The sequence below is a fragment of the Melospiza georgiana genome, chromosome 23 (assembly GCF_028018845.1).
Source record: "Melospiza georgiana isolate bMelGeo1 chromosome 23, bMelGeo1.pri, whole genome shotgun sequence".
Lineage (NCBI taxonomy): Eukaryota > Metazoa > Chordata > Aves > Passeriformes > Passerellidae > Melospiza > Melospiza georgiana.
In genome coordinates, this window is record NC_080452.1 from 2,438,609 (window position 1) to 2,462,128 (window position 23,520).

The 23,520-nt window shown below is 53.6% G+C and overlaps 1 pseudogene; it reads right to left on the reverse strand.

Annotated features, from left to right (window-relative positions):
• The window catches only part of LOC131092999 (Fc receptor-like protein 2), a 48,078-nt pseudogene extending 32,033 nt beyond the window's left edge, over window positions 1-16,045 (reverse strand).
• Window positions 16,046-23,520: the final 7,475 nt, after the last annotated feature.

Here is a 23,520-nt window from a genome sequence, read left to right on the forward strand (position 1 = left end):
GATATAAAGATGTTAGGCTTAACATTAACAGACACTGAAATTAAGAAAGACATTAGTAAGGAGATATTAGAACAAGTAAATAAGTGTTTTCAAGGGTATGGGCCTCTGCTGTACCAGGGAGAGTGAAAAATGTCCCCCCGCCATGGTAATCAAGCTTAAGGTAGGAACACAACTAGTGAAAATTGAGTAGTACCCTCAAAAGGAAGATAAGGAAGGAATCAGCCCAATAATTGATAGTACTGGATTAAGGGCTGTCAATAAGATAACACAGAATTTATACCCTGTGGTAGCAAATCCATATACTTTACTAACTTGTTTAACACCTCAGCTAACCTGGTTCACTGTTTTAGGCCTAAGAGATGCCTTCTTTTGCCTCCCTATCCACAAAGCCAGCCAGAAAATTTTTGCATTCAAACACAGCTCACATAGTCCATGTGCCTGAAGGCTTCAAAATTCCCCACTCCAATTGGAGAACAGCTTGCAAAGACCCAGAGTCCCGGGAAGCTCCACAAGAGGAAAGGAGGCTGTTGCAGTATGTGAATGATCTTTTAGTAGCCACTCAGACGAGGGAAGCAAGAGAAGCCCGGACGGTAAGCCTTTTGAATTTCCGAGGACTCCAAGGATAGAGTCCCAAAGAAAAAGGCACAGGTAGTGAAACAGAAGGTAATCTAAGAAGGTAATCTACCTGGGGTAAGAAGTGAGTGCTGAGCAGCAAACTTTAAGGCAGGGAAGCCATACGCCAAACCCCGAAACCCCGAGACAACAAAGGAACTCAAAACCTTCTTAGGCATGGCAGGGTAGTGCCAGCTGTGGGTTTATAATTATGGACTGCTCGTCAGACCCCTCTATGCTCCTATTGCCAATGGAAACTGAGATCTCCAGTGGACAAAAGGAGCGACATGGGCCTTTCACCAGCTAAAGAGTGCCCTCGTGTCAGCTCCAGCTTTGGGACTTCCAGATGTAAGTAAACCATTCTTTCAATTTTTCCATGCAAGGATTGCCCTGGGAATATTGGTACAGGACTCGGGTCCATACCAAAGGGCAGTTGCTTACTTCTCTAAGCAACTAGATGGCCAGGTTGCCTATTTCTCTAAGCAGTTGCTTACTTCTCTAAGCAACAGTCAAAGGATGGCCAGGTTGCCTCAGAAGTGTAGCAGCAGTTGTGCTGAATATTCAAGAGGCACCCAAGTCTACCCTAGGACAAAAATGACTGTGCTAGTGTCCCACATCATGTCCGCAGTACTGGAAGAAAAGGGTGGCCACTGGCTTTCACCACAGAAGTTTCTGAAATACCAGGCCATCATGGTAGAGCAAGATGATGTAGAGATAGTGGTGACTAATATTGTCAACCCAGCTTCTCTTCTCAGTGGAATCAAAGAGAAGCAGTACACCATAGTTGCCTAGAAACCATTGCAGCTACCTACTCCAGCTGCCCAGACTTAAAGGACACTCCTCTGGACGATGCAGAGACCTGGTTCACTGACGGGAGTAGCTACATTGCCAGTGAAAAGAGACATGCAAAGTATACAGTGACTACCTGCAGAGAGGTAATAGAGTCTGGACCCTTACCAACAGGTACCTCTGCACAGAAGGCTGAGATAAATGCATTGACCCATGCCTTAGAAAGAGCAAAAGGCATTCAGAGTCGTACATGCACATGGAGCCATCTGGAAGGAGAGGGGACTGCTAACCTCACAAGGGGTAGAAGAGACAATCCGGCTGCTGGAAGCAGTTCAGCTACCTGAAAAAGCATATTAAGGCACACCAGAGAGTGAGCTTAAAATTTGAAGAAAGAAATGACCTGGCAGATGGAGAGGCAAAGAAAGCAGCAGAGGGTGAGATAATTACAGACAGATTTTCCTCGAAGGTAAGCCAGAATACAATAATACTAATCGAAAAACTGCAAGGGGTGGGCTACTGTTGAAAGAGAGCTAGTAATCCCTTCCCATTTGCATGGTTACTAGTGAAGGAAGAGCACTAGAAAACACACTAGGTCCTAACTACTGAAAAGCTTTTTATAGAGTGTGGCTCCTTTCCCAAAATGACCAAGGCTGACAGTGATACAGAGTGCATTGAAATGAAGTGTTGACTTTGAAGTAGTAATTTCCACAGGCTTTCTAGAACATACATCTGTTTGAAAGAATTGTTTTCAGGAATTTATATGCCACTATCACTCAGGTAAGCCGACAATGTGATCCTTGCCTCCAGACTAACCCCAAAAATACCCCAGGCCAAAACTCGATCAGACTGAGAGAGGCTACAGGCCTGTACAGCAGTGGCAAATTAACTTTTCACAACTTCCAGGGAAAGGGGGGTATCATTATTTACTGGTATTGATAGATACATTTTCAAGGTGGCCAGAAACATTCCCCACCAGAACTGTCAAAGCTCAAGAGGTGCCCAGATTATTATTACAAGAAATAATACCACACTTCAGAGTTCCAGCCACACTATCCTCAGATAGAGAATCATATTTCATTTCCAAGGCAGTGCAACAGATTAGTAGCCACCTGGGCATAGATTAGGAACTTCACACTCCATACTGCTCCAATCAAGTAGCTAGGTAGAGAAAATGAATCATTTGATTAAGCAGCAGATTGTAAGACTGGGGCAAGAAGTTCATCTACCTTAGCACCAAGCTCTTCCACTGGCACTACTGCGAATTTGAACTAAACCTTGAGATAAAGGAATGCTGAATCCTTTTGAAATGCCTTATAGAAGACCATATGGAATACAAAAGGAAGGTCCACCCACATTAGGGTGATAACACTGGCCACCTACATGGTGACTTTAAGCAAATAACTCAGAGAAATTGAGAAACATGCTGCTGGAACTCGGAGCAGGGAGTTAGATAGCCAAGGGATGATGTATATGTTAAGTCGCTTACAGAGAAGACTTTGGAACCAGAGTGGGAGAGACCGCTGCAAGTAATTCTCACCACCTTCACTGCAATCAAAATCAAAGAGCAGAATGCCTGGATCCATCACTCTCAAGTGAACAAAGCCCTAAAGTCCCTTGGAGAGTGACACCAGTGACACCAGAAGTCAATTAATTGAGACTAAAATTTACTCGGGCAAAATGAGTATATTGCAGTTGGGGGTAGCTCATACTTTAGTTTACAGAATTGTTTTGTATGTAATTATAACTGAAGTTTCAGAACTAGAGAGTACCTCTATCCGAAGCAATGCTGAATGGCCTTGGTCCCAGGCTTTTAATGAGTATACTGGATCCATGAGAGAACTTCCTGAGATAAAAGATTTAAACGTATCTACTGTAGTAATCCACGGGAATTGGGTATATGAGAAGCAAGAATGGCAGGAATGAGAACTGTGGGCACATCAAAGAATCAGAGGAGAAGAAATCAAAGTAAGGTGCCAGGTCATCAATAGGACGGCCTTTGAGAGACCAGATGCAATTAGTGACTCAACCTCTCCTGGTGTATATGAACACCAGGAAGTTTGTGATAGCCTAAGTCAATCAGACTGTTGGTGTAATTTCACCTAATTACAACCTGTAGAAGTGACCTGCCTTTGAGGTCGAGTTGCTACCAGACTTTCATTTAAATTCAAAGTAGACACTGCACTTTTTACAACAGCAGGGCCTTATACAACCCATACTAGGACTCAAATAGTTCAGACTCAAGCCAAACTTGAACCTAAAGTGTATGAAATAGGCCCCTACATAGTAAAGAATGTAAGAGAACAACAACTATTACTCAATCCAGAATGGTCTCTCAAAAGTATTGAGTTGCTAATGCAAATTAACATCTCAAAAGTCCAACCAGCCTGCTCCTCCTTCCTAAAAATGTCCTTTGAAGGCTATATAAGGCTAGATATACAAAGACAACTATATCTCCAGAGCAGAATAAGAAAGGATCTAACTGAGATATTAAGGACAAGATTAAGAGTTTTAAATGGAATTGATTCAAAAATACTGATGAATAAACTGGCCACTGCAGCAGGTAGCCTAACAAAATTGAAGCAGCCTTTACAGTCATCTCTATTGGCATTAAGAACTAGCCAGTGGCAGATTTTGAAAGTACTGCCAAAGTAAGAAAGTACGAAAAAGCTGGGGACGAAGACCACAAGTTAATAACAAAAGCACTTAGTACAGTTCAGGATAATGTGTCTTTAGCTTTCAGTTGTATACAAGCACAGTTATAGATGCAAGCAACAGCAGCTCTGATCATATGGGAAAGGGGTGAAAGTAATTTTTCAGCTGAAATTTAGAAAATTGTTTGAGATAATGCAATTGATTTTAAAAGGCAGTTTCAATCCTGGTGGACTACAGTGAATTTCACCTATGATCCTGCTTCTAATGTGGCCACTGCCTTTGTGCTTACCATATGTAATGCCACTGTTTATGTTATCCATCCCATCATTGCACTAAGATTAAACCATGAAAAAACAGTACTCCACCCTTCAGAACATAGAGTGTGGGCACAAAAGATTAATGAAAAGTGCAGACAGTAAACTTAGAGTCTTGCATTACTAGAGAATACATGGGATTCATTTGTGAAAGCAATACTATTAATGCCCAAGATGAGTGTTTAGACACTGAACAGAGTATTTGTCACTTCAAAGTTCATCCAGTCACTGACAAAAACTGTGCTCGTATATACTAGAAAAGAGTGTGTGTGCCTGAGAACTGCTTGTGCTGCTGTAAAAATTGATAGCAATGATGTTATCTTGTCTAGTAGAAATCATTCTAATTTCTGTATTTGTAATTTGTTAAGATTATCAAGTGTAGTTTTTCGTACTTAGAGCGAGTGACATCCCACCAGTTGATTGAAAGCAATTACACAATGAATCACAGACTATCACCTATTCCTATTAGAATGGACCTTAGATTAGTAAAACAATTAATTAAGCACCAAGACCTACTAAAGATCCTAAAGAAAAAACTCAAAGAAGCAGAAAGAACTGTCCAATGTGATACAAAAAGAAATAGCTAGAATTCTGCAAAGAATAAAACAAAATGCAGATCATCACTGGTGAGATGTGGTCTTTAAGTAGTCACCAACTGCAATTAGAATCTTTTATAAGTTGTGTCATCCTACTGTAGTTTTGTTAATATTAGTTAGAATAAGTTTAAGATTATCCATTATGAAACATACATGGTAAAGCACTAAAGTACACTTGTTGTTCTTTTACTTTGTACAAATAAGAATTTGTACAAAGTAAAAGCATTTACTTGCCCCTTTTAGGAAAGGGGAGAATGAGGCAAAATGAAAAATTTCCCAGATAGAAATCCATTTTAATTTAGGTGAAATGTACATTTTCGAGTAAAATCTGTGGTTAGAAACCATAGTTATTTAGCCAGACTTCAAGGCCTAAGCTCAGTGAATTTATTTCAGTGAAGGACAGAGATAAAGGGGGGAGACAGAAAATGATAGAGAGAGACAGGGACTGCTGTAAGGGCAAGTCAGCCTGACCTCGGAATTCTTTCAGATAAAAAGGAACTAGTGGCAAATGTCACAGGAAACCCATAAAAATGAATATGTATGAACCTATTGTGAAACTGTATGCATATGTATTTGAGAGAGATAAAAAGAGACCTGAAGTTCTCAGAGGTCCGCATGCCTTTTTTGAGGAGAGCAATCTCGGCATGCGTCAAGCGCTGTAAGAAACATACCAGCTTTAACACTTTCAAAAAGTTGTGGAGTACTTTTTCTTTTCTCCGCAAAACAAATGTGTTCCTGCCCCCCCATACTCAGTCCTTGCCCACTCGGTGCCCACAATGTGGTTATTGAGCACAGCCCCCTCCTCCTGGGGGGTCCTGTGGGGATAAGGGGGGTGCTGGTGCTGTCTGGGGAGGGGGAAAGGGGAGTCCCAGCCTGAGCTCCCCAGTCACCTGTCCTGGAGCTTCCTGGTGGCAGCAAGGAAAAGGGGAAGGGGTGACCGAGGGGACACTGGGACCCCTGAACCTTCCTGGGATCTCAGCAGCTCCAATCACCCATGGGAGCCCAAATCCCCACTGGACCCCAATTCCCACTGGATCCCTGATCTCTGCCCCCACTGTGGGGGATTCCCCTCACTCCAGGACCCCCCCATCCCCCCCATTGTCACCAACCTTGCAGTGCCACCAGTGACAGGCCCCGATGACAGCCAGGAGCAGGAGCAGGAACAGGAGGGTCCTCCCAACATTCACAGCCACTGCTGGGAATAGAGTGGGACACACTGAGGTGACCCTGAACCATGGGGGTCAGTAACACCCCAGTGACCCTGTGTGACCCCACCTGTGACCCAGGATGAGCCAGGTGTCACCTCCAGGGCCAGCTCAGGGCTGAGTGCCCGGAACACGCGGTGCCCATCGTGTCGCAGCTGGTTGGTGGCCACGCACTGGTAGGTGGCCACGCACTGGTAGGTGCCTGAATGTCCCACATCGATGTCCCTGAGCTCCAGGAGGGGACCCCAGGCCACCTCCTGCCCATTGTGCAGCCAGGTGAAGGTGACAGGGGCTGAGCCCACCTGCACCAAGCAGTGCAGGGTCACGTTGTCACCTGCACGCACCTTCTGTGACAGGGGACTGAGGGTGATGGTGGCATTGGCCACAGGCACTGTGGGGACATGCTGGAATTCATAAAGTTAGAGGGTTTTTAAGAAATGGTTAAAAAAGAATAGGCCTCAGACTGAAATTTTGTTAGCATTGCAAACACAGCAAAAAAGTTTTCTAAGCAGTAGAGCATACGTGACAAATAACAATAGGCCTCTGTAGAATTGGCTTAAGGATGGCAACAAGGTTATTTAATGTATATCTTTAGAAAGTTAGCATGAATAGAGCTCTGTTCTTTGTCTTTTATGAATGAGTCTTTGTTTTAACTACCATTACGTGTGTTTTATAAGATTGCATAGAATGCTTGTCAATATGTGTTGTTCTATGTATGATTGGCTGAAATCTAGGCTGAGATGGTTTTATGCTATGCTGTAATACCACACCTCCTTGGCATTCCCTGTGGATCAGCGAGCTGTTAAAATCCTGTCTCCATTGTTTACCAATGTCTTGAGACTGATGTGCTGAAAATAAAAAAAAAAGCTGATGTCCCTGGTCCGGTTTGTCCTGAATTGTCCATAACTGGACGTCGTTGCCACAGCCAATGGTTTCCTCAGTAAGCGTGCGCTTTTGACATAAATTGGACACATTCCCCGCAGGGACACAGACAGGGCTGGCACCTGGCGAGGTGGTATGGGGGTGCCGTGGGTAGGGTCACCCCCAGCCTGAGGGTCCCTCTGACCCAGGACGGTGACATTCAGGGGGTCCCTCTCAGCCACGCTGTCCCCGTCGCTGACCCGGCATAGGTACTGGCCGCTGTCATTGTCCCCATGTGGCGCAGTTCCAGGAGGGGGCCAGTGCCCAGCAGTGCCCCTGAGCCCTCCCGGTGCGAGAAGGACAGGGGACCTGTCCCCATGGCCACTGCGCAGCCCAGAACCAGGTTGTCCCCAAGTGCCACCTGTCATCCTGGGGAACACCCCCGAAGGTGGGACCCCTGTGGGACGGGGGGACAGCAGAGGACAGTGAGGGACCTGGGGCAGTCACGGAGGGGCAGCAGGACCCCAATGTGGGAGAGGGGGCACAGAGATGGGGAGGCTTGGAAACAGGGGAATGGGGCGTTCAGGAGGGGAGACACCTGGAGAGGGAGTGGGGGCAACACCAGGGAGGGCATGGGAACCCAGGGAGAGGATGGTGGGACCTGGGGAATGTGCGGGGACCTCAGAGAGGGGTGGGGGGAAGCAAGAAGGACTGAGGGGATCCGGTGAGGGATAGCGAGACATGGGTGAGGAATGGGGCACCTGGGGAGGGACCTGGGGCAGGGAGGGCAGGACATGGAAAAGGTGTCAGGGAAGGATGGGGGGTATCCATGTAGGGCTGGGGGATCTGGGGAAAGACCCGAGAAAGGAGGAGGGGAGCCAGGGACAGATCTGGGAAAGGTTAGGGCCACAGGGCAGGTGTCAGGGAGCGCTGGGAGTCCCTGTGCAGTGCTGGGGGCCCAAGGAGGCTGTGGGGGCTCCCTGCGCTCATCCCCACACTCACTGTGCACCATGATACGGAGCCGGGCGCTGCTCTTCTGCACGGCTGCCCCTCAGAGTGCACCTGGCAGCTGTACGGTGGGCACTAGCAGCTGCGGGGACTCCTGGGGGCCCCCCACCACCTGCCCGTCCCGGTAGAACACATGCAGGAGGGGGGCTCGGGGCCACAGGGGGCTGGGGGTGCTGAGGCAGCTGAGAGTCAAGGGGTCCCCACGGTGGGCTCGGGGGGACCCTCCAGCACCGGCACCAAGAAGAGCTCTAGGAAGGAGAGGGGAGGTGAGGACTGTGACTCTGAGTCTGCTGGGAAGTGGCTTTGGGGATGTCAGGAGACTGGAGTTCCAGCCATACAGGTGCTCACCATGCACTGTCACTGTCACTGGCACCGACTGTGCCCACATTGACATTTCGGTGTCCACCCAGCCCCTGCAGGTGTAGTGGCCACTGTGGTGCAGCTGCAGAGGGCACAGGGACAGCTCGGCCCCATAGCAGGACCTCCCCATCTCCTTGTCCCCATGGTAGAATCGCACCTCTGTGTGTGGCATGTCCCGCCAGTGCTGGCAGCGCAGTGTCACCGTGTCTCCCTGCAGCAGTGCCCGTGCCAACATCTGCAGCACCAACAGGGCTGCGGGACACAGGGGTCTTGTCACACCGGGGGTCCCGTTTTCATAAGGGTCCCCCCATTGGGTCACACCCAGGGCACCAGGGGTGCCCAATTCCAACATGGGGTTCTCCACACTCGGATGCTCTGGGATGTCCACAGAGCAGGGGACGGGCTTTGGTTACACAGGAGATTACCTATGGAGCAGACACCACCCAGAGCCCTTGGGGGCCCTGTGATGCCAGGCTGGGGACACCCAAAACCCTTCACTGTCTGAGACTGTCATGGCATGGGGGGGCTGCACCCAGTGCCAGGTCTGTCACACATGTGGGTGCCTTCCATGTTGATAGTGAAGTGGTCACGTTCCTCCTGCCATAGGCGTTGCTTGTCCTTGTACAAGGTAGTGTCACCAGCTGTCCCTGAGCCCTGGCAGGTCAGTGTCACCCAGTCCAACAGCACCGCCGGCCTCCAGGGGGGCTCCACGAGGAACTGGGTGGTCTGGGCAGCTGAAGGTGACAGGGGACACCAGCTTGCCAGAGCCAGCGTGGGGCTGGGGAGAGCGAGGTGGGGCCATGGCATCCCTTGAAGACTCACCAGCTAGGCCAAGGGTCTGGGTTGGAAGGGAGAAGGGACAGGGCTGGGTGGGGGTGGAACGGTGGGGACAGAGCCACCTGGGGCACAGGGCATGATGGCTTCCCCAAGCTGTCCCCATGGGGACAGCAGCTCCAGTGGGAAAGTGTGTGATGGTGGTCCCCAAAAGATATTTGGCGAAGCAGGGAGACATGTCTGTGTCACAGCCACCCATGCAGCACATCCATGTGGCACAGGCACCTTGGGAACAGGGAGACTGAAGCTACCCTGGGCTGAGTCAGAACATGGGGACACTGTGGACATCCTGGGAATGAGGACATCACAGACACAGCCCATGCTGGCCCAGGTCACCCCCACCAGCTCATGATCCCATCCCCATGAGCCCATCCCCATGGCCACATCTTCACTTTTCTTGTCCCCTTCTGTCCCTGCATCCCAGTTCCCTTGTCCCTATGCCCAGAGCTACCTGAGCCCAAAGGTGCCAGTCCCCACATTCCTGTCTCCCACATCCCCATTCCCAAATTCCTGCATCAGTCAGAGTCCCATCAAGGTCTGCTGTGGGTAACATGGACTGGCTCTGATGCCATTGGGGACCTCAGGGGACCCCACACCCCCCCTGTGCCCCGTCCCCTCTCCATCCCCAGGGTGTCAGGCCCATGTATGGGGCACTCAGCTCACAGGAGCAGTGCCACCTTGCCGGCCATCCCGGTGTCCCCAGCCATGTGCACTGGCTGTCACTCACTGCCGGGGGTGGCTGTCCCCTGGGTGGTGGCTGTTTGGCCAAAGGGGAAGGAAGCGAGGTCAGGTCTCATCCCCATGCGTAGGTGGCACCTGGTGGGGGCAGGGTGGCCACAAGCTGGGCACAGGCTGTTGGCAGGGATGGGACAGAGCAGGGACAAGATTGGACAGAACACAGTGGGACATGGTGTTCCCAGGAGTGGGGGGCTCAGAGAGTTTTGGGAACCAGGGCTGTGTGTCCAGGGGAATGGGGGATCCCAGGGAGAGGGGCCCTGGGAATGGGGATCCTGAAGAGGGGGAATCACCAGGGAATAGGGGTCCCCAGGGCTGGGGGGACTCAGAGATGGGAGTCCCAGGGGAATGTGGGCTGCAGGGATTTGAGGTCATGCAATTGGGATGCTGGGGGAATGTGGGGTCCTGTAGGAATTGGGGTCCTTGGAGAATCAAGGTCCTGGGGAAAGGAGGATTTCAGGGGATGAAATGAATAGGAGAGGGTTCTTTGGGAATGGGATACTGGGCCATGGAGATCCTGGGGAATGTAAATATTGGGATAGAGGTCCCATGCAATGCGGAACATATAGGAATGGGACTCCCATGATTTGATTTCCAAAGGAATGGAAGTCCCAGGGATGGGCAGTGGCTGGACGGACCCATGGGTCTCAGGGTCCTTCCCTGGGTGCCTCAGATTTTTGGGAGGCTCGTGGCCCAGCACAGCCTCCACAAGGTGCCAGCAGTCAGGGCGTCACCCCAGACAGATTCCAAGCGGCTCTGAGTCTGTGGAGCTGCTGCAGAGGTGAGAATTCTGTGGGGGAAAAAGGCCTGTCTGTGGTTTGCTCAGCCGTGCAAGAAACACAAAACCCAAAGGCAGCCCAAGCAGTGGCTCTGCAAGGGCCTCTGATGGTTTTCAGAGCAGGACTGGCTGGAAAAACCCCTGCAGGGGCAGCTGCAGGAGAACCAGTCCAGAAATGCAGCATTTTATCATTTTCTCCCTTTGCCCAAGGTTCTGAGAAAGCCCCAAATATCCTTCAAACAACAATCTGTTCAAAAACCTGATCAGTTCTATCATCCTTCCTGTCTCAAACCTGCAGCACTCTGTAACAGCCTGAAAAGAATCTTTGGGTTCTGACCATGACTGCTAGACATGAGGGAACAGTGTGGAAATATCGAACAGGGGCTCACTCACAGCCATGCTGGGGCTGTAGGGAGTGACCCTGTCTGGATTCCAGGTGTCCCCAAAGCTGCTCCATCCCTGCCCTCCTCACCTGACTGAAAGCCTGAGGGTTTGCAGGAATTGTGGTGTAAAGCCACCAGAGGTGCTGTTGTGGACCCAAGACCTGCCTGGGGTCAGGTGCTGCCTTCCTTCCATTTGGGATCATGGAGAGCGGCCACGGGTGTTGTGCAGGGTGTGTGCCTGGCCCCGGGAAACTGCTACACTGCCAGTGGGCACTGGGATCCAACCCGCTGCCTTGGTGGTTTCTGCCCACTGCCGGTGGTGGTGCCAGGACCTACTGGTGCCCGTGAGTTTGCAAAAGGAGCGATTTCCCCTCCTGCCTCCTGTCCGAGGCCGCCATGGTCCCTGAGGGGATGGAGCTGGACCGGGGCGCCCCCTGCTGGCCGGGAGTGCTCTCTGCAGCACCCCCTACCGGTCGCAGTTATAACTGCCATAAAAACCAACAGCACTGAGCGGGAGGGAAAGTTCTGGGTTTGTGTTGTTTGTTCTGTTCTGGTTTATAAATTTCCTAGTAAAGAGCTGTTATTCCTTTTCTTACACTTTGGCCTGGAAGACCCATCATTTTTGAAATTAATGAAAGTTTTAGCATGGGTCTTCTTTTCATTCCAGGACAGTTCCCACTTTCCTTGGGAGACATTGTCATTTAAATGAGTTGCCAACTCCTGGGATGAGACAGACATCCCAAGAAAGACAGGGTCTGCGATTTGGCAACCTCTTGCTCTACCTTTTAAGCCAGTTTGGCTACCAAGGGCCCTCTCTCCAGGTGGCACTTCTGGTCACCCGGACACTCAGGAGCTGGCTTTGGCAGGGTATCACACAGTCCCCAGTGTGCCATGGCTGACAGACTGATGGACAGACGGGGCCCTATCTCACCAAAAGCAAAGTCTGACCCATCCCTGCTACACACAGTGTTCCACAATGTCTCCAGATATCAAACTTTTCTTGTCTCTGACATCTGACCCTGTGCCATGGCCGGATCCTGACCTGCTCTGAAGAAGGGGGAGGCTCTGGAACCCCCACAGGGCATTTGCGACATCCTCGTGGGGGGAACAGGGCAGAGGAGGAGTTTGGGACAGGGGACAAGAGAATCCAGAGCCTCCTGAAGGCCACTTTGGCCATCAGAGCAAGGAAGTTGCATGTTGCAGGTTCCTCTGGTGGAGGAATTGTGCAGGGGAGAGTTTCCAGGGTTTGTTCCTTTTGGGGACTTCCCCAGGAAACTGATCTTTTTGTGAAAATTTGGGATCTGAACCTTGTTGCTGTAGCTTTTGGTTTTATTCCCTCTCATTGCTGTTTCAGGAAATTGTTCTTCTCTCAGCTCTTTGGGATCTTTGTGCCTCCACAGCGAGGGGCAGTTTTTAGTGGCAGCACACACACGAGTGGGTGCCCATGGGTGGGGACACCCAGTGCACCCCAGTTGCCCCCAATGTCACAGCACAACCTCATTGATGTCACTGGGATTTCTTGGTCGCCCTCTGGGTCCCCGCAGCTACACGCAGTCCACCCAAGGTTACTGGTGGTCGGTGACGCCTGAGGGCCCTGCAGGATAGAACGGTTGGGGGGACCAAAGGGGAAGGGGTGACACCACTGTCACTGTCCCCCCAATCCACAGTACTCACGCTGCACATGTTTGGTGCTCACAACGTGGTGTGTACACAACCTCTCCCTCCTCTGGGGGGGCTGGGGGGTCGAGGGGGGGCCTGTGGGGAAAAAGATAATGTGTGGGAGGCGATGGAGACTTGTGTCATGTGGGAAATAGGGCACGCATGGTTGAAGACCCCACTCACTTTTCCTGCTGCTTCCTGGCAGCTGCAAAGGAAAGAGGGTAAGGGTGACTGTGGGGTCCCAGGGCCCTACCCCTCCCAGGATTCCTGAACCCCCAAAGGACCCTCAATTCCTCTCAGGACCCCCAAGCATCCCTAAAGCCCCCCAGAATTCATGAGCATCCCCAGTGCCCTGGGCCAACTGAGCCTCAAGAATTCAAAGCCCAGCAGGGACAGAGACTCTCCAAACACCCCCACGGCCCCTGAAAGAACCCCCAACATCCTTGCAGGACCCTCCAGCACCTCCCCAAACCCTACAGGACCCCCAGGCAAGGTGAAAATTCTGGGGCTATGGGTGCTGCCCTATCATGCCCACACTCTGGGGCCCTCTACAGCTCCCTAGGACCCCCTGTGTCCCCCATTGTCACCCACCCACACGGTGCCACTGGTGCCAGGCCACAATGACACCCACGAGCACGAGCAGGAAGAAAAGGGCCCAACCGACCCCTGCAACCACTGCAAGAAACAGAGGGGGACACATCAGGGTCACCCAGAACCCCAAGGGTCCTTCGACATTGAATGACCCTGTGTGACCTTACCTGTGTCCCTGTGTCCCCACAGTGTCACCAACAGGGCCAACTCTGGGCTGAGTGCCCGGAACACGCGGTGCCCATCATGTCCCAGCTGGTTGGTGGCCATGCACTGGTAGGTGCCCGAATGTCCCACATCGATGTCCCTGAGCTCCAGGAGGGGACCCTGGGTCTCCTCCTGCCCATTGTGCAGCCAGGTGAAGGTGACAGGGGCTGAGCCCACCTGCACTGAGCAGCGCAGGGTCACGGGGTCACCTGCACGCACCTGGTGTGATAGGGTACAAAGGGTGATGGTGGCATTGGCCACGGGCACTGTGGGGACACAGACTGGGCTCAGAGCACAGGGAGGGGCTGGCAGCTGGTGTGGGTGGGTAGGAACAAGGGGGATGGGTGTGATGGGGGATATTGTGGATGGGTTCACACCACAGAGGGGTGAGGCGACACAGGGCAAAGGCAGGGGACACAAGCATGGTGTCCGGGGGATATGGAGATGCCCAGGAAAGGAGACTAGAGGAGGCTGTGAGGGCTCCCCATGCCCATCCCCACACTCACTGCGCATCGTGATGCAGAGCTGGGCGCTGCCCTTCCCCCCTCGGTGCACACCTGGCAGCTTTAATTCCCCGAGTGGGAGACCCCCACGGCGGGCACCAGCAACTGCGGGGACCCCTGCGGGCTCCCCACCACCTGCCTGTCCTAGTAGAACACGTGCAGGAGGGGGACTCAGCCCGCAGGGGACTTGGGGGTGCTGAGGCGAGGCAGTTGAGAGTGAGGGGGGACCCCGGGTGGGCTCGGGGGGACCCACCGGCACTGGTCCCCGGACAAGCTAAGGGCAAGAAATGGGGGGCTTTGGGAACGGTGACCCCGAATCCCTGACGAGGTGCTATGGGGCTGTCGGGGTGGCAGCTGTGAGGTGCTCACCATGCACTGTCACTGTCACCGATGCTGACTCCTCCCATCCCTATGATACACTGTTGTTCACCCAGGCCTTGCAGTGGTAGTGGCTGCTGTGGTTCAGCTGCAGAGGGGACAGGGACAGCTCGGTCCCATTGTGGAGCCCTCTCAGTTCCGTCTCCTCGCGGTAGAAGAACACTGGACTGGCCGACTTTTCTTGCCTGTAACGGCAGCTCAGTGTCAACGTTTCCCCCTCCAGCAGTGCCCACGCTGGCGCCTGCAGCACCAGCTGGTCTGTGGGACAGAGGGATACTGTCACATCACAGGGGTCTGGAGGGTCCTGATATCATCAGGACCCCCATATTGGGTCAAAGCCAGCACACCAGGTTTCCCCAATTTCAACATGAGGGTTCCCCCATAGTGGGATGCTCTGGGATGTCCCCCTGTGTAGGGACAGTCTCTGGTCACACCAGAGGGTGACCCATGGAGTAGAGCTCATCCAGCATCCTCGGGGCTCCCACAGGTGGCAAGCTGGGGACACAAACCACCATTACCGTCTGAGACGTTCACGGGCGGGCTACACCCACTGCCGGGTCTCTCACACGTATAGTTGCCTCTCTCGGTGACAGTGAAATGGTCGCCTCCCTCCTGCCACCAGTGCTGCCCATCCTTGTACCAGGTGGTGCCACCAGCTGTCCCCGAGCCCTGGCAGGTCAGTGTCACCCGGTCCCACAGCACCGCCGGCCTCCAGGGGGGCTCCACCAGGAGCTGGGTGGTCTGGGCACCTGTGAGTGACAGGGGACACCTGCCTGCCAGGGCCATTGCAGGGTTGGGGACAGAGGGATGGAGACCTGGCATCCCCCAAGGACTCACCAGCGAGGCTGAGGATCTGGGCTGGAAGGGAGAAGGGACAGGGCTGGGTGAGTGTCATGGGGACACTGCAGACACCCTATGTTTGCACTGCCCACCTCCACCAGCCCTACAGCACCTGTCCCCACGGCCAAGTCCCATGGTCCTGTGCCCATGATCCCATTCCAATGGCACCTTTCCCCATGGCCAGGTGACATCTGCATGTTACGTGGCCCCATTCCATGTCCCAGCATCCCTGTTCCCCTGTCCCAATCTTCACAGTCCCCAAGCCCCAAGGCTCTTTCTGCCACATCCTTGTCCTCATATCTCTATCCCCCTGTTCCTGTCTCCACATCCCAGTTCCCCTATTTCTGTCCCTAAAACCACCCTAAATCTCTGGTCACAGTGAGCTCCATGCCCTGCTCTGCTTCTGTTGCCATTGGGGACCTCAGGGGACCCCACAGCCCCCCTGTGCCCCCTCCCCACCAGTCTCTGCCTCACCACGGCCCATCCCACAGGTGTCAGGCCTGTGCCCAGGGCACCCACCCCACAGGAGCAGCGCCACCTTTCCGGCCATCCCGGTGTCCCCAGCCATGTGCACTGGCTGTCACTCGCTGCTGTGGCCAACGCTCCCCTGGCTGGCAGCTCTTCGGATGAAGGGGAAGGAAGCGAGGTCACGTCTGTCCCCACGTGTAGGTGGCCCTTGGTGGGGGCAGGGTGGCTACAAGATGGGCATAGGCTGGGGACAAGGCTGCATAGTCTGGGGACATGGTGGGGGATGATGGGACATGGTGGGGACATGATGTTGCCACAGTTTGGAGTCTAAGGCTGTGTAGGGAGCCAGGGATGAGTGTCCAGGAGAATGGGGTGCCCAGGGATGGGGTCCCAGGTAAATGGGTGTCCCAAGGGTTGGGTAGACGCAGACTTGGGGAGGAGGGTCCCAGAACAATGTGGCCTCCTGGGATTTGTGATCATAAAATGGGGGTGCCAGGGGAAAGGGGGACCCTGTGACAATGGGGGTCCTGGGAGAATCAAGGTCCCCAAGGGCAGCGGTGTCCCATGGTCTGGAATTACCGGGATGGTGTTCCTTGGGGTTGGAGATCCTGGGGAATTGCAGTCCAGGGATGGGGGTCTCAGGGAAGGGGTGGCAGAAGGAAATTGGGTTTCAAGGTTGGGGTCCCAGAGGAATGTGGGTGCCAGGACTGGGCAGTGTGGGGGGGAACACTGGGGTCACCGCTCCTTCCCTGGGGGCCTCAGATTTTGGGGTGAGGCTAGGCCCCGAATAATCACGCCTGGAGTGTTCGTTTCCTGGCCAGGCATTGCATGGGGGTCCTGGGTAGTTCGGCCTCTGTGTCCTCGCCTGCCCCTGACATTTTCCTCTCTTTATTTCTCTTTTTTCCTTATTCTTCTTACTTTTTGCCATATCCCCTCACCCCCGGTTCCTGGATCAGACATACTGGGGTGCACCTGAGCAGGGAACGGGTTGGGGGACCCAGGAGATGGGGAAAATGGGGAGCAGGGGATGCAGGGAAGGGTGAGGAGGCTTTGAGGGATGGAGTTGCTGGGCTGTGCCTGCTCAACACTTTCACTTTCTTTGTCCTGGAGGAGAGGGAAGAGGCTGTTTGTGCTGAGAGTCAGATGGGAAAAGGGGGCATTCTCTGTTTCTAGGGGGGGACATAGAGGGGACTTCTGTCCTCTAAGGTCTCTCCTCTGGAGTTCAGCTAGGGGATCCTGTCGCAGGGGGTGACACATCCTGACATGGGGTGTCCTGTCCTGGGGTTGGCAGTTCCAGAAATGTCCCTGCACATTCCTGGCCAGGTGCCTGTCCCAGGGGTGGTACATCCTGGGGACCCCTGTCAATGCAAGGGTGGGGCCCAGCCATGGCCCAGCCCCACTGCACAGGGATGGCCATTGTCTAGCCCTGCTCTGCCCAGCCCCAGGTGGCAGCCAGGACCTGAGGGTCCCCTGCCCCCTTGGCTTTGATTCTGGCAGCTTTAGAGCTGCTGCAGAGGTGAGAATTCTGTGGGTTGAAAAAGGCCCCCCCACAGGGTAAGCTGAGCTGTGGTTTGCTCAGCCTGCAAGAAGCACAAAACCCCAAAGAGAGCCCAAGCAGTGGCTCTGTGAGCGCCTTTGATGGTTTTCAGAGCAGGGCTGGCTGGAAACTCTCCCTGCAGGGGCAGCTGCGAGCGAACCAGTCCAGAAATGCAGCAATTGATTATTTTGTCCCTCTCCCCAAGGAACTGAAAGAGCTCAGAACTACTGCAAAGACAACAACAATCTGCTCAACACCCTGACCTGGACCCTCCTTCATGAACAAAACCTGCAGCCCTTTGAAACCTCATGGAAAGAATGTTTGTGATCTGGATGTGCACAGCAGAAGAAAGGGAAAAGTGTGGAAATACTGAGCAGGGGTTGCACACGAGGGGCTGGGGAACAGGCGTGTCACAGCAGGAGCAGGGAGTGCTCAGGCAGGGGAATTCAGGGCAGGCTGGAGTGGATTTACCAGGGAATCAGACCCTGAGGCACACACGGGCATTTCCACAGATTCCTGTGCACTGTCCCAGGGATGGACAGAGCTTCTCCCCTTCCTCCATGGGACGTGAGTCAAGTTTCAGGGTGGGAATGAGCAAAATGGGGAGAGTTCCTAAATAAGGCCCAAAAAAAGGCTTCCTTAGGGGAAGGGTTGCTACCCAGCAGGCAGGGAAAAATCCCATGGAGCTGTTGGACACTCAGGGAGATTCCCCACTCTGTGCTATCCACAAGCAAACGCTGCTGTGGGATGTACCAATGGGCTCCTAAAGGGTACTGAAAAGTCTCATTTCATTGTGATTTGTTTGTGGTTTGTTTGTGAGTGGCTTAGTGGGAAAGTAATGGATTCTATAAAGTAGAGAATTTATACCTTGCTAGTTGTATTTTCATTGAGTTTTTACATATTGGGAAAATAATGGTGTGGGAAAGATTTTTGGGTTTTTTCTATGGCTTTGGTCTGAACCAACTGGTCTTCAAGTGTTGCCTGGGATTGCTGAGCCAGGAAATGGGGGGACCTGACTCAGGGGTGTTTGGGGCAGGGACACGGAGACTCCCAGGACTGCCCTGGAGCGCTTAAGGGATAGGGCTTTGCTGGGCTCTGAGTCACCCCAAAATCTGAGGCACTCTGGAAAGGACCTGTGAACCCTGTGCCCATGTAGCCACTGCCCATCGCTGGCACCCCCATTCCCCTGGCAACCCAACCATGGGACCCCCATTGCCTTGGTCTCTCCTCCTTGGGCACCCCCATCCCAGGACTGCCATTGCCCGCCACCACCATTGCCTTGATCCCATCCCATGGGCTGCTTCTTCCCTCAGAACCCCTGTTCCCAAGGGTCCCCCTTTTTCCCCTGCACCCCTAACCTTGGGACCCACATTCCATGACCCCAAATCCCTCGGGGGTCATGTTCCCACAGCACCAAAATCCCTGAATCCCCACAGGCATGGAGACCCCAATTCCCCTGGACACCCATTCTTGGTTCCCCACATCCCCTGAGCCCCCCACTCCTGGCAATACCATCCCCACCATGTCCCCAGACTATGCAGCTTTGTCCCCAGCCAGTGCCCAGCTTGTGGCCACCCTGCCCCTACCAAGGGCCACCTACACATGGGGCGGACGTGACCGCACTTCCTTGCCTTCATCTGAAGAGCCGCCACCCAGGGTAGCGGCAGCGAGTGACAGTCAGTACACATGGCTGGGGACACCGGGATTGCCGGGAAGGTGGCGCTGCTCCTGTGGGGTAAGTGCCCTGGGCACGGGACTGACACCCCAGGGATGGGGAGGGGAGGGGGCACAGGGGGGCTGTGGGGTCCCCTGAGGTCCCAAATGCCAGTAATGCCAGTCCATGTAACCCACAGAGGACCTTGGTGGGACTGGGGATGTAGGGTGGCTTTGGACACTGGAACAGGGGCAGGAATTTGGGGATGGGGATGTGGGGACAGGAATGTAGGGACGGGCACCTTTGGGCTCAGGTAGCTCTGGGCATAGGGACAAGGGAACTGGGATGCAGGGACAGAAGGGGACAAGAACAGTGAGGATGTGGCCATGAGGATGGGATTATGGGGATGGGATCATGAGCTGGTGGGGGTGACCTGGGCCAGCATGGGCTGTGTCTGTGGTGTCCTCATGCCCAGGGGGTCCACAGTGTCCCCATGTTCTGCCACAGCCCAGGGTAGCTTCAGTCTCCCTGTTCCCAAGATGTCTGTGCCACATGGATGTGCTGCACGGGTGGCTGTGACACAAACATGTCCTCCTGCCTCTCCAAATCTTTTGAGCACCACCCAGACACACTTTCCTACAAGAAGTGCTGTTCCCATGGGGACAGTTTGGGGACAGCCACCACACCCTCTACTCCAGGTACTGCTGTCCCTCCAGAACCAGCCCCACCCAGCTCTGTCCCTTCTCCCTTTCAACCCAGACCCTTGGCTTCCCTGGTGAGTCCTCAGGGGATGCCATGGCCTCACCCCACTGTCCCCAGCCCTGCACTGGCCCTGGCAGGCTGGTGTTCCCTGTCACCCACAGGTGCCCAGATCACCCAGCTCCTTGTGGAGCCCCCCTGGAGGCTGGTGGTGCTGTGGGACCGGGTAACACTGACCTGCCAGGGCTCGGGGACTGATGGTTCCACCACCTGGTACAAGGACGGGCAGCGCTGGTGGCAGGAGGGACAGAATGGCTTCGCTGTCACGGAGAGAGGCACCTACATATGTGACAGACCTGGTACCGGGCTCAGCCCCCCCGTGACAGTCTCAAATGGTGAGAGAGGATCTGTTGAGATTCATAAATCTCAACAGGTCAGGGTGGCCCCCAACAGGTCTGGATGGGCTCCACTCTGTAGGTGGCCCCACAACCCCTGTGTGTGAGGCCACCTACAGGGAGAGCCTATGCCCTGCACACAGGACATCCCAGTTCATCCCAGTGCACCCAGATATCCCTGGTTCCATGGGCACCCACCTTGGACCTGTCTCAACCCCTCAGTGAGACGGGACCCTCCTGTCCCAAAGATGATCTGGTGCTGCAGGTGCCAGCACAGGCATTGCTGGAGGGAGACCCGGTGACACTGCACTGCCAGGGCTGGTTGAAAAACACAGTCACCAGGGTGCGATTTTACCAGGATGAGAAGGAACTGGGGGGGCTCATAAATGGGACTGAGCTGTCCCTGTCCCCTCTGCAGCTGAACCACAGTGGCAGCTGCAGCAGCAAGGGCTTGGGGAGGTCCATTCTTTCATGGTCAACAGCAGTGACAGTGACAGTGCAAGGTGAGCACCCCCACGGATGGAACTCCAATCTCCTCACACCCCCAAAGACACTTCCCAGTGGACTCAGAGTCACAGTCCTCACCTCCCCTCTCCTCCCCTGAGCTCTTCTCGGTGCCGGTCCTGGAGGGTCGCCTGAGCCCACCAAGGGGTCCCCACTGACTCTCAGCTGCCTCAGCACCCTCAGCCCCCTGCGGCCCCAGCCCCCCTCCTGCACATGTTCTACTGAGACGGGCAGGTGGTGGGGGGCCCACAGGGGTCCCCGCAGCTGCTGGTGCCTGCCGTGGGGGTCTCCCATTCAGGGAATTACAGCTGCCCGGTGAGCGCCGAGCGGGGGGCCATGCGGAAGAGCAGCGCCCAGCTCCGCTTCACGGTGCGCAGTGAGCGCAGGAATGGGCACTGGGAGCCCCCAGAGCCTCCTCGGGTGCCCTCCCTGGGTACCTCCATGTCTCCCAGACACCTGCCCAGGCTCCCCGCGCCTCTGCCCTGTGTGCCCTCACCCCTCTGTTGTGTGACCCCATCCCTGACATCCCCCATCACACTCATCCCCTCCCATCCCTATCCCCTCACACCGGCTGCCAGCCCCTCCCTGTGCTCTTAGCCCTATCTCTGTCCCCACAGTGTCCGTGGACAATGCCACCATCACACCCGGTCCACTGTCACACCAGGTGCAAGTAGGTTACAACATGACCCTGTGCTGCTCGGTGCAGGTGGGCTCAGCCCCTGTCACCTTCACCTGGCTGTACAACAGGCAGGAGGTGGCCCGGGGTCCCCTCATGGAGCTTGGGGACATCAATGTGGGACATTCAGGCACCTACCAGTGCATGGCCTCTAACCATCTGGGACAGGACGGGCACCGCATGTTCCGGGCACTCAGCTCTGAGCTGGCACTGGAGGTGACACCTGACTTATCCTGGGTCACAGGTGGAGTCACAGAGGGTCACCAGGGTGTTCAGGACCCTTGGGGTTCAGGGTGACCCCAGTGTGTCCCACTCTGTCCCCAGCAGTGGCTGTGAATGTCGGGAGGACCCTCCTGTTCTTACTCCTGCTTCTGGCTGTCATCGGGGGCTGTCAGTGGTGGCACCGCCGGGGTGGGTGACAATTGAGGGGGATAGGGAGTCCTGGAGTGAGGGGAATCCCCCACAGTGGGGGCAGAGATCAGGGATCCAGTGGGAATTGGGGTCCAGTGGGGATTTGGGCTCCCATGGGTGGTTGGAGCTGCTGAGGTCCCAGGAAGGTTCAGGGGTCCCAGTGTCCCCTCGGTCACCCCCTCCCCTTTCCCTTGCAGCCGCCAGGAATTTCCAGGACAGGTGAGTGGGGGGGCTCACGCTGGGACTCCCCTTTTCCCCTCCCCAGACACCACCCAGACCACACCCTCCACCCCCCCCAGACCTCCCCGCAGGAGGGGGCGGTGCTCAACACCCACATCATGGGCACTGAGTGGGCAGAGGGTGAGTACAGGGGGAGACCGGGACACGTCACCCACGAGTGTCATCCCCTTACCCAGTTCCCCAGGACTGGTGTCACTGTCAGGGCCCCCACAGGTGTCCCCCAGCCCTGCCCCTCCTCAAGATCCACAGGTGACCAACGCCAAGCTGTCGGGACCCCACGAGGGACAGTGGGACCCCCGTGACTACGATGATGTGCTGTGACACTGGGTGCACTGGGGGCACTGGGGGTCATTGATTCCCCTCAGGGATCTCTTCTTCCTCTTCGCAGCATCCCATGGGGCTCCTCCTTCCCCCTCCCAGTGCTGGGAGAGCACACGACGTTTTTCCCTCTTATTGTACTGAAAATTCAGTTTTTGGTCAAACTGTGTGAGAAACAAGGCTCACTTTTTAAAATTTGTAAATGTTTAATAAGGGATTAAGGGGACAGTAAACAGCATGCTGGGTGCTTGGCAACTGCCAGAGGCACACGGATAATTAGAACAATTCTTCATACATACATTTTCATTGTATTGGTGAAATAAATACTCAGGAGAGTACGTATAACATATTCAAATATTCTTTCCAGTTCATGTGGTCTGGGAATTCTTTTGCTTGGTTTGACCTTTGATTCATTTTCATAAAGTGAACACCATACTTCAGATTAAATTTATATATTTTATGTCCTCACAAGGCCCCCCTGTTCTGTGGTCTGACAGTCCGAAGTGTCAGTGGTAAATTCCTCCTTGCATTCTTTCTTTTGATGTTTTTTCATTTGCTGCTTTTCAATGTGTCCTTCTCATACAGATGAGATAGTCCACCAGTACGTTACATCAACATTAGCTAGTTCACAAAATTATCTGAGTTATTCTCACCATTGTCACTTAGTCACACAAATAAAGGCATTAGCTACTTCTGAAACAGTTAATGTTTTAATACATAGCGTATTGTCTCTATCTTGATTTTTTGGGAGAGCCTAAACTATATTATATTTATGATGCTAAAATATATAGTCTACACAGGGATTAGGGTAAAAAGGTTGACAGTTTGTAGTGTATCAAAAGCAGTTGAAAACTGATTACAAACTTTCTTATATCAAAATATTTTGGAAAATCAATATAATAGAGAAAGCCAATGACTACATAGTTATTCATAACAGGGGGAAGGTGTATTGAAGGGTTTATTTGAATTATCCTGCTCTGATTTTGTCAGCAAAAAATTCAATTCATAACTGTAATTCTGAAACACTTTTACCCATGACATGATTTGATGAGTGATCTCTTCTAGTCCATGTCTCAACCCAGGAGCCCTTTTCTCAATTTTCTCTCCCCATCCAGGTGCAGATGGCAGTGAGAGAGCAGCTGTGGTGGGTGAAGGGCATCCGGCCACTGTCCATAAACGGCCAGGCAGGGAGGAGGAGGAGGGTCCAGGCCAGGTTGTTGAGCAGATTAGTGTGAAATTTGCAGTAGTGCTGGGTCTCTCTCAGTCCCTTGGGGAGAGGGACAAAATAATCAATTGCTGCATTTCCGGACTGGTCC